The sequence below is a fragment of the Hippoglossus stenolepis genome, chromosome 16 (genome assembly GCF_022539355.2).
Source record: "Hippoglossus stenolepis isolate QCI-W04-F060 chromosome 16, HSTE1.2, whole genome shotgun sequence".
NCBI lineage: Eukaryota > Metazoa > Chordata > Actinopteri > Pleuronectiformes > Pleuronectidae > Hippoglossus > Hippoglossus stenolepis.
The window spans coordinates 5189508-5201591 of record NC_061498.1 but is presented as its reverse complement, the minus strand read 5'-3'; positions in this window follow the sequence as shown (position 1 = coordinate 5201591).

Below are 12084 nucleotides of genomic sequence, written 5' to 3'. Positions count from 1 at the left end.
ACACGACACAGAGCGACACCGAACACAGCACGGCAACAATCGGCCCGCTCCTCACAATGCTACTTACATTTAAATACAGTTACAACAAAATAATTGACGTTTCCTCAACATAGAAATCTTTCTATACGTACTTTAGATTAATAATTTACTGTAGATACAAATGTAAAAGTAGGTCAAACAAGATATTTTCTTTACTATGAATCAAACTCCTAATTGTATGATCCTATCCTACTAAAATAATGGTGGAAAATATAGCAAATATAGAAAATAAACATGGTGCCTAAATTGAATTCTGTGGAGAAGTATCAAAGTCAGATAGGATTCTTGGCGAAACATCACTTGAACACAAATGCTCCAAATCTGCTTTGCATTTGTTCCCCGATGATCTAAAAATACCTGCGTGGAGGTGGATTCTTGTCTGCATCTGCCCCGTGTTAAAGACGGTGGAGCGCACGGCCCCTCAGCACAATCACTTCTGTATTCACAGCTGCCGCTCGGCCCTGTGATGAATGTGCAGGTCAGAGGTTGCTGACACAAATCCCTGGACCAGCATCAGCTATAAAAACACAGTTTCGAAGCGTAGAGGAGATGAAGCGGCTCCGTGAAGACCTGCCAGCCTCTGTGACGACTTGGATTTGTGACCCCCATGTATCCAGAAAGTGACTCACCCCTCAGACTATTTATCCATTCCTTGGCTCGCTCATTCCTTTCACTCATTAAAAGTTGGTGGTCATTAGGCAGGATGCCACCAGCGGCGCTACAGCTGTAGAGCTGTCGGAGCTAAGAGGATGACTGGAGGAGTAACGGACGAGATGTGTCTGACATCCAGGAGGTTCTTTGCGGGGTTTTTTTTTCTCCTTCCCAGAGTACAAACTGTCACTTTGTTAAATGGAACGTAGAAACACTAGACGTCCACTGGTAAATGTCTACAACTCGCAGACAGCTGACGGCGTCGTCTGTTTCCCATCAGACATTTAGAGGCACGCTGGACGGACTGAAATGTCAACAACGGCGCTCAGTTAGTTTGACCTGCAATTAACCCAGGAAGGAGAATGATTTACTTAAAAGACGCATTTAAAATCCACCCAGCCACTGCTTTACAGTCTGATGGTATATGTGGATGTGTGCATGTGGCTGTTGTAATGCAGCAGGAGGGCAGTTGTCGTGAGCTTGTGTGGTAGTCGGCCTTTTTGTCTCCATGTGTGTCCCTGTGTGTCTCTATCTGTGTTTAAACTTGTGTCCAATAGCTCTCTGTTAGGACCTCCAGTTGTGTGTGTGTGTGTGTGTTTGAATGCCACAGTGCACTGCAGGCAGAGGAGTGCGAACATGAGTGTGTGTGACAGACCTCCCACGCACTGAGCTCTGATCTGGTTTGTTCCAGTTGGCGGCCTTGTGTCGGCAGGGCGACGGACGCTGGACAGGCCGAATCCTCGCTGAGCTCCGGGCGCGGGCGCTAACGAGATGACGCACAGATCAGAGGGCGGCGAGCTGAGCGACGGCGTGTGTTTGTGAGGCAATTTGTTAGAGAGAGGAAGTCTAATAGGAGTGTCATCTGTCAGCCGGGCTCAGGACGGCGAAGCTGGAGTCCATATTGGCCGGTTGTCCTCCATTACATCCGCTGCTATTGCGGAGAGAAAAATCTCTAAAAGCCCGACCTTCAACTAAAAAGTCAACAAAATGGAAACCCAGCATAATAGCTCATTCTTAGTATCTGGAAACACACACACACACACACACACACACACACACACACACACAGATCTCCAAGAAAACACTTCACGACCTCGCCCGGCAGTGAAATCAATTAGAGAAAATAAGTCTTTGTAGCCCAGGAGATAATTGGAGCAGGACCATGTCAAAAATATCAAAAGACAAAGTTTTTCATACTTCATTGATCACTCAAAGAAAGTTTTGTCTGTTTGCCTCCAGCAACAGATCAGCAGCCTCGCAGCTGATGGAGAGTCGGGTCTGTAGTTAAATGGGAGTAAACAACAGCCCAGTGAAGCAGTTTCACTCATGTAATGAAATCTCCAGGTAAAACCAGACTTTTTGATGTGTGTTACACAAACAGCAACAGCAGCCTCAGAGGAGAAACGTGAAGTTTTCCTTCTTGTCAATAGTCCCGGGATGTTATAGTGTTATTTTCCCCCTCAGTGTGTATCTGCACCTTTCAGGCCCTCAGGGCTCAGAGCCTACAAACTGTGTGCAGATATTAAGTGTAAGTTTTATTATCCTCCTGAGATATTAAGCTTTCTGCTCCATCAGGATTTAAAGTTATGACATTAATTAAAAAAGATATTACAGGTTTTTTTTAATGATTCTTTTGATACCACTTTTTTTATTTTCTTCTTTAAAGCATATACATAAAAATCAACCAGCTCTTGTTTATCTTGTGTTATGTGTTAGGACATGAGTGTGTTATGAGGATGACACCAACAGGCCTAATCAACAGGACGTGCACACAGCTTCAGTAAACCACATGAGGTCGAACTGGACGACTCCAAAAAGCTCACCTGCTTTACCTGTTGCAGATTTTACTTACTCTCTTTTCACTGATCCGTTCTGGATCCGTTTCCCTCAGAGGTAAATCTCTTAACTCAGCCCTCATCTCCGCTCCCTCTGTCTAATTAGCAAATTAAAACGAAGAGAACATTGAGGTTTTCGGGCCGTTCATGTTTTCTCGTCTCCTCTGACCATCAAACTTCTGCTGATTAAAATCTTGATCGCAGCAGATGATATTAGCTGCTGCTTATAAAAGTTAATTCAGTGAATTAAGGGTTTTATCCAGTTAATATGCTCCCAGTTGTACTGGGCCAAAGATACTTTTTGATTGAAAAATACACGACTCTGTATCATCATGGTAAAACCCAGAGTGGACACCCTATAGACACCCTGTACATTTTACATTAATTCATTAATACTAATACTTTTTACTTATAATTATCATAAAGTTTGTGGTTACACCATTAAATATCAAACCTCAAGTACATTTGATAACAATATCTTTTTAATATACATATATAAATATATATATCTGACCATACATTGGTATCAGAATGTTTTTAATCTCCTGAACCCCCTACTGATTCACTTACATGGAGCACAAGCTATAGATATAATTCTCTTCATTAGACTTTGTTAGATTTCTTTCTCTCTTACTGGATTTATTATCTGTTGCACATGTTGACCTCTAGTTTTTAGCTGTTTAATCTTGAAAACCCACCGTGTTTGTCAAGATATTAATGTGCCAGCATCAGTGCTAATCTTCACCGTATATACAAATCAGGCTGCCGTTGCCTAAAAAAAGAACAACCAATAAATGGCGGTGTCATAAACAGCTGAATATGTCTGGTATCCAGGAAGCACCAACCTCCTGTATGTGTGTGGTTTTTTCCTCCTGAGTGAGCAGAACATGTTTGTGTGCGACCTTGCATATTATTTCCTAATTTGGTATCTGACATGGTGAGCTGTGTGTGTGTGTGTGTGTGGGAGACAGTCTGCTGTGTGTATATGCTTACAAGCATTTCATGTTTTTTTCCCTGAATGATGACTGTCAGGTGAAGTGGATCCTGTGGGTGTGTGTGTGTGTGTGTGTGTGTGTGTGTGTGTGTGTGTGTGTGTGTGTGTGTGTGTGTGTGTGCTCACACGTTGGAGAGGGATGTTGTGGAGAAAGATGTGAAGCAACATTCAAGCACGAAGCCGCTTGCCAGTGGGAGAGAGATCGACGAAGAGGAGAGAAAAACACAGTCACACAATGTGGATTTTACTCTAAAAACAAAGGACTGCAGATAAATAACTTTAGTGTGGAAGTGGAAAATGACCCCCTCCCCCTCCCCACCTGAAAAACGTGTCTGCCTCTGTTCAAGCATTTGATACTAACCCATTGGGATGGATGAAGCCGTGGGAGGAAGGACGTGGCATTAACAGCTCAGCGTAGAGAGCTGCTAATTTTACACTCACCCTATCCCATCGAGCTTCATGTCTGTACGCGTTTGAAGTGCACACTCATCTGAAGAGGGAACCGTCCTCCAGGGTTTGGACTGGAGGGATGTACAGTAGAAGGACGGACAGAGGTGCACACGGAGACAGATAGTGTTTTTTGTATCGTGGAGAATGCGCTCAGTGTCTTTGGAAACCGTCTTTTCCACTGATGCTGTGCTACATCGAAGCAAAACCACGTTGCTCAGGCTTAGTCTCGGTCACAATTATCTCTGTTAACACTGTTGAGGTGAAGGTTAATGTGTCCACATCAACCTCCCTGTGAGTCAAGCTAATGTGTTTTTAACTCGGCTCAGATCGACGAGGACTATGTCTGTGCTTGAGGACATTGTGCGTGCATCAAAGCATGTCAAGAAAGTGCACTGTTAGATGGACTGTCTTTAAAAAGGATGAGCCTAGTGATCCTCTGACTTTAGATCTAGCAACCTCATCATCTTCATTCCATATCATAGACTTTATATAAAGACGGACAACACATCTGCACTTCCTCCCGTTATCCAGAATTGAAGCCAATTATCCCCGATATGAACGCTGCCATTTGGAGCCAGAGTCTGCACAGTAGCGATCGGGAGACGGAGCCGCGGCGCTCGACCGATCGCAAATCTGCCTCAGCTGTCACTCCAGATGTTTCACTCGATTTTTATCAAGTTAGCAATTAAAACCAAACCTTTTGAACAAATTAGCCTTTAGACAAACATCAGTGTGATAAGAACTAAGAACAGAAACCGTCTTTGAGAAAGATTTATTTGACGTGTATATTGACTTTTTAATTTGGTCCATAATTGTCCCATAGATTTGGCGGTCCGCCATGTCGTCCATCTTTGTAATCAGGCTATTCTCATTGGCATCAGGTTTACTTTGCATTGATGTTTGCCTCACAGGGTCACCAGCATTGGCTCTAGACTTCATCCTGAGGCCAAACAGGTTTAAAAGAAGCCACCTTTTAAATAGAGTGTTTCAGATATATCCCGCAGATATTCAGATATCACCAGAAGAGAGGCTGAAGATGGGGAGCAGCTAGAAGAAGTGCAGAAAACATGTTATTTAGCGGAGAGAAAACTTGTGACACGTACACTTTGTTTCCTCAAACTTTTTAAAACCACGTCCCTGCACCGAGCACTTGAGTCCAGCAACCTGTGCTTCCCACCAAAGTAGACTTTGTGTCTGGGTTTACCACTTGACAGGAGAGGTTGAACTATACCTGCAGTAGTCTGTGCCTCAGAGCCTCGAACCACAGATCATTCCCCCGGGAAGACTTTTAAAAAAAACAGCGGTGGTAAAGTGCTCTTGTTAATGTTGCAACAGTCGAGGAGAATCCCTGTGTCTTCCCGAGGAAAACCTCTTTTATCAAGCATGTACGGAAAGACCATCTTAAAAATAGAAATTTAAAAGGGAACAACAGTTACGCAACCAATTGTCGTCTGTCAAGTCATAAAAAGTTAATGAAATTTAAATGAAATCTCCCGGTGGGCATTTAATTTTGATCTAGGTGGTTAAATGAGGCGTTTCTTACTCTAATTGAGCTGTAATTCTGCTTATTAATGGAGTTAATGGCTCCATGTAAACACGGCCAACAAGAGTACAACCAGAAGATGCTGCGCAGTTAGGGAGAGAATGAGAGAGGAAGAGGAAGAGGAAGAGGAAGAGGAAGAGGAAAGAACTTCAGACGTTACAGAACCTCAAACAGAATATACATCGGGGAGATGGAAGGAGAGGAAAGAGAATAAAAAAGAGGTGATGAAGAAAAAAGGCAGTAACAAAAGGAGCCATTGGAGAGAAGACGGGCGGAAGATGGAGACGGGGAAGGATAGAAGCGATGGCAGTGCAGAGGATGAAAAGAAGAGTGAAAAAGATAAGATGAGGAGGGGTGAGAAGGAGGAGGAGAAGATGGGTGAGAGTTGAGTTTCCTGCAGTGGAGCACGGAGCCAAGAGATGTGGTTTTAACTTCATACAGTGATGAGATGTACTGGAAGTTAAAAGTAACTGCTTCTGTGCGTGTGTGTGTGTGTGCACTTGTACCAAATCCTGGTCCTAATGAGGCAAAACGTAATTTCTGAGCTCCTGGTTAAGGTTATAGGGTTAAGATGTGAATTGTGGTTAGGTTGAGGTTAGGATTAGTCCTGAATTGGCCCCGGTTTAATTCAGGGCTAATGCGAAATCCTAACACGGAACACTGCGCAAATGTGTCTCAACTCTGATACACTTGCATCAAGCGTGAGAACATGAAAGATTTTGATCCGTCAGTGTGTTGCAGTGGCTGTCCTCTCTTGATCGTGTGTGTGTGTGTGTGTGTGTGTGTGTGTGTGTGTGTGCGTGTGTGTGTGTGTGTGTGTGTGTGTCGCGTCGCGCGGTCGCCGAGGGGATTCACAAAGCTTCTAGAACCGCACAGCTTCTCCCACTTGGTTTGATCAGCTGATAATTGAATGGGAGAGAATAACGGTCCGAGGGCTAGTTCATTGTTTTAAGGCCATCTGGACTAATTCCTTGGGACACACACACACACACACACACACACACACACACACACACACACACACACACACACACATATGCACACACTTCTTATGCAGTTATGTGCCCACAGATATACAGAAGCGCCCAGGCATGCAGAAACATAAAAATGCCAACAGCTAATGCAACACAGACACACACACACACACACACAAAGCGAATGTGAGATCAGGGTCCAGATCGACAGGCAAAAAAGGGGGCTGATGCAAGACTAGGAATAAAAACAGAGGAGGACATGAGAAGCAATAAACAAAGGATAACTCCAGATAGACGGCTACTGGCTCCTTGAAGCTCTTCTAGATGAAGAATTCAGCCGTAGAGCAGAATATAAACAGCTCCGGCCCTGGAGTGGTTTCCAAAGAAAAAGACGACATACAGTAAAAGTCAAAAATAGGTCCTCGATTTTTAGCTCTGTGTTTGCCAGAGGACGGTGCTGCAGAGCCGGAGCCATTTGTTGTAACGACACCGAGCATCTGTATTCTTATGTTTAAATATGCTCGTCGTTTAAGAGGATAAGTCGTGCAGGCAGCAGATGCTCGGCGGCTTTAAGATGTTTGTGCCGGTGTTTGTGTCCTTTCATGTCGACTCTGGTGAGAGCTGTGAGTTTCAAACGTTTCTATAAGGTTTGCAGTTTGCAGAGCGAGGCCACTGGCTGCTTCCGACTCCATCCCGCTCAGAGTTGGGATTCAGACGAGGACTTGTTACGTTCCACATGAAGGTGGGTGGGTTGAGTCATGCATGTCACTCAAAACGTGACATGTCATGCGGCCGCATTGCATTCTGGTCTCTCGGGGCTACTGTCACTTCCTATCTTCTTTCGCAGCGGATTTCTGTGTGTTGAATCATCAAGTGTCATGAAAACTGCAAATCTCAAGGAAGGAAACATTTAGTTTTTGCTATTTTTTCATAGTTTTAACATCTTGTCCCCCAATGAGCAATATTTTATATTATTACGTCATATGCGCTTTGCCCGTCTCTGCTATAACATCCAGGGTAAAATGCTGATTTTTTTGTTGTGTTGATCATTGTATTATTCTACCATTAATTCATTTCCAGTCATTTTCTGCGTAATGTGAATAAAACCTTGGGTTATATCAGATAGATTTTTGCAGACAATAACTCCCATGATCCCACGCTGCTTCATGATGTTATCAAACTAGGTCTCTTTTATTGTTTTGACTCTGAGACCCCCTAGCAGCCAAAGTTACATAATGCTTGCATTATGCATCCATAAACAAACATGAAGTCTTTTGATAAAGACTTGAATATTTCACACAGAATATGTTTTTTTCTCAGATCTCATGTTGTTGAGCATCATCAGTCACTGGAAACGCAAGCACATGTGCACACACGTGAGAATCCGGCCTGCGGATTGTTTGTGTGTTGTGTGTGTTTGTGTGTGTGTGTGTGTGTGTGTGTGTGTGTGTGTGTGTGTGTGTGTGTGTGTGTTACAGAGAGAGAGAGACGATGCTGATGGGTTTAATGGCAGCTCCCCCGTTAATGGAGGGTCTCTGTAAAAGGCCAATTAATAAATAATGGCTGAGTCGCTACCTCCAACACAGAAGTATATAAACCAGTCGCTTCTAATACACATACTGAACGAGAGAGATGAAGTGGGCAGGGCAAAGAGTTGTGATGGAAACGAGGACCATGTAAAGAAGAGGGTTTTTAAACAGAGTTGCAGAGAAACTCAAAGACCTGAGGGTTGGACCAGACCCATCTTTAAACATTTTGATGCCAACTACTTACCTGCAGAATTCTGTGACTGTATCTTACACGATTGTGACGCTGCTGCTGTGACAAAATCCCAAACAGACTCCAAACGCAGTTCCCACCCCAGTAGGACTCCAGGATAACACACACACACACACACACACATACACGGTGAAAATAATACCAGCCACACTGTCATGAGCCACAAATAAAAAGCACGGGGAGTCTTAGGGAGACTCGAGAATAAGCCAAAATACGTAGACTGGTTTAGGAGTCTCCCAGTCGGCTGTTAACTCCGTCAGTTTGAGCTGAGATACTGTCGGTGTAGGTTGTAAATCCTGCTCAGTGCTGCTCCACACCTACTGCCATATTATCTAGGCTGATAATTGGCCTTTTAATAAAGATGAATTCTGCCCAGTCAGTGTCTTGCCTGTGATACACTCTGCCTGGTTGTGTATTTACTCTCATACTGAAAAGTAGCCCTGCTCCCAGATAGGACCCCCCCCCGTCCCCCAAGAAAGCTCAGTGTGAGAGGCTCTGCTGCATTTTGCTTTTACCTACAGTCACTCTCTCTTCTCCACTGTGTGGGTCATAGCCCGTACACACACAGACACACACAAACACACACAGGTTGACAACTCGTTACATTAAGTGCAACAAGAGCTTTCCAACAAGTGTTATAAATCCCCTGAAATCCAAAGATGGACAGACTTTGACCCCGAATGTCTGCGAGGCCAAAACATCAGCAGTTTTTAAACGCACGCAGTCTGGCCACAGATTCCCTGTTGCTGGCAGCTCTCCTACTGTCACAGCTGCACCACACACAGCGTCCAGTTCCAACAGATGTGAAAACATAAAGTCTCAATAGAGAGCATGGATCGATTTTAAAATGGCTCAAAGTTTTAAAATCAAAGAGCAAATGACCTACAGGGGAAAAAGGTGGAATAGAAAGAAAGGAAAGAAACGTGACAGACATTATTCAGAAGAGAGACAGAGAGAGAGGAGCAGTGCGGTCAGGGTGAATTCAGCAGAGGGAGCGAGGATTCAGGTTAATTACATAAAGAAGGAGTTGCAGTTGAGCGAGGAGGATGGTTCGTGTGTGTGTGTGTGCGCGTGTGCGCGTGTGCGTGTGCGCGTGTGCGTGTGCGCGAGAGAGACGGAGAGAGTGAGTAGACAAGTAATTGATTTTGAAGGTTGAATCAGCGTCGTCAGAGTATCAATCTGTGCCTCATCCATTTCACCATAAACTACATGCCTGGGGCCAACATGCACACACGCACGCACACGCACGCACGCACGCACACACACACACAGAGATGCTAATGCAGTGTGGAGGCAGGGGCCAGATCTGTGTCTTATAGCGGTCAGTAACTCAGAGAGGAAAGCATGCTGCCTTCCATTATTCAATCAAAAGCACATTACACCACTCCATGCACACATCCCTCTCTGTCCGTCTCTTCATATATCTTCGCCTGATGCCACCGCCCCCGCCCCCCGCCCCCATCCTCTGTCTCTTTACCCGCCCTGTGTGTATCCTCTCTTTATGGCGGAGGTCGTATATCGCCGTGACACCGCGAGCTGAGCCGATGCCAAGTGTGTTACGCTCAAATGATTCCTATGTACTATAGCAGTAATACTCTTTCTAACTTTTAAAGTAATGGGCGTGAGGATAATCTTTGATGTCATAAAACGCACAGTGTCCTGTATTCACTCACTGCTGAGAGAGGACAGAAGGCGAAACAGCAATCCAGTTTATTCAGCAATAAGTGCCTGTGACAGAGAAGATAAATGTGACATTAAAACTCTTTGTACAGCTTTAAAAAAGCAGCTCTCTCTGTGTGTGTGTGTGTGTGTGTGTGTGTGTCTGTGTCTGTGTGTGTGTTTGCGCACCTATGACCATGCGAGCCAGGAGGGTTATATGACTCCCTTAATCATGTTCATTGCAATGTTTCTTGTTTTTAGAACAGTGGATTACGTACAGTGAATGCCAGTCCTGTCAGGGGGTCCGTGTGGGTTAGTGATGCGCACGCGCCTGAGCTAGTTGGCATAGAGATGTACACACAGTGATGTGGTGGGAGCTGATTTATCTCCAAGACACAGACAGGTCTGACCTTTAACTTTACTGGAACGAGAGGAGGAGGGAAGGAAACCGTGGAGAGAGAGAGAGAGAGAGGGTGGAGAGAGGGAGGGAGCAGAAAGTGGGTGGAAAACAGAAGCAGCCTTTTTTTTTTTGTCTGTCACTTGTGCTGTATGTTGCTTCTCATAATTACCTCTTTTCATCCTATGCAAACCGAGAGGTTATGTTTTCACCCCTGTCACGGTTTGTTTATTGACCACAAAAAAAACGAGGTATAAGCCAGGAAAAATAAGGCGGGACATTTTTTTCACTTTCTTTAATACTGCGAGACCTTTTCATCGATTTCTCAGAGAATAATTCATGGATATTGATTAAATAAATCAGTTATGAGTGTGTGTAATTTGTACACGGATCAGAATCCAGATGTTATGAGTTAAATGTGGTTTCATAAGCGTGCTGTTGGACCTCGGTGGAGGTATGAGCTCTGAGTTCCATTCTGGTTGTTAATGTAAACTGAAAGAGTGGCCAGACATAAACCTACGTGTTCTTGATATAAACTAGGTGACTAAACGGATTTATTAATTATAGAAAAGTTCCTCTTCATATTTATCTCTTGCTATTTGCCAAGTATGTGTCAAAAAGACCAATATTGTCGTATTTTTACATGAAAATCCCAGTTTTCTCTTCTCATACTGTGGTTTGAACTATTTTCACCCACTGTTGTCCAATGATAATGCTTTATCGAAACGATAACTTCCTCCCTGTGACTATAAATTCTACCAGTTACCGTCCAGTGCACATGGACCAACGCTTTCTGATTCATCGGTTCAATCTGCAGGAGAAGGAAAAGGTGGTGGAAAGAAGTCCTCGACAGCAGAGAGCAGGAGATTGTCTGCTGGTAGGTGTCAAATGTGCTGCAGGGCGGTGACGCACTTCAGCACCAGTGGCTCCTGTGAACAGACTCCATACCTTCGTGTTTTGTACCAGACGCGTAAATCTGCAGAATTAAATAGCTCCCTGACACCCTCTGTGTCCCCTGGAGCAGAGGCTTGGAGCCATAATTTCATGAATCAAGACACAGGCAAGTGTTGTCTGCACAGCGCGACAGACAGAGCAGTGGAGGTGGTGCCCTTGATCAAACATTGACAATGTGCACCAATCAAATTGGAGACTGCAGAGGGAACAGACCGACCTAGCGCCCTGTCAAGGGAGTGAATCAGCAGAGAGAGACGACCTCAATACGTACAAGCTGCTGTGGAAGACAGGAACTGGTCAGACGTTGAGTTTTGCATCTTGACTTCATGGCATCACGGCTATAAACCAAACATGAACCTGAACGGTGGAGGCATAAAGATCCAAGGTCCAAATAAAGATTTGTGGGTTGAATCATATTCACAGATAAACCTTATGAATGTTAAGACTGTCTATATAACACCAGGTCCCACAGAGACTGTTGCATTCTGGGTTGTTTGTGGACCAAACCTTGGGCTACTGGGTTTCTTGTATAATTCCTCTTTTTTTGGGTTAGTCAGCCCTGACGGTGAGTAGAGAACAGTCCCTGTGGGAGATTCTGACAGTGGCTGTGTTATGTGTTTGGCAGCTTTAGAGGAAATAAGTTCCTGACTCGAAAACATGTCCCAACTTCTTTACCGCGCAAATTCACCGGAGACCGTGTGATATTGGTGTCGGTCTTTGCGGAGAAGGCCGTCGTGCAAAGAAAGAATTCCTCTCCTGCGTGAAAACGGAGCCGGAGAATTGAGCGCTCACGGAGCTGACTCCAGCTC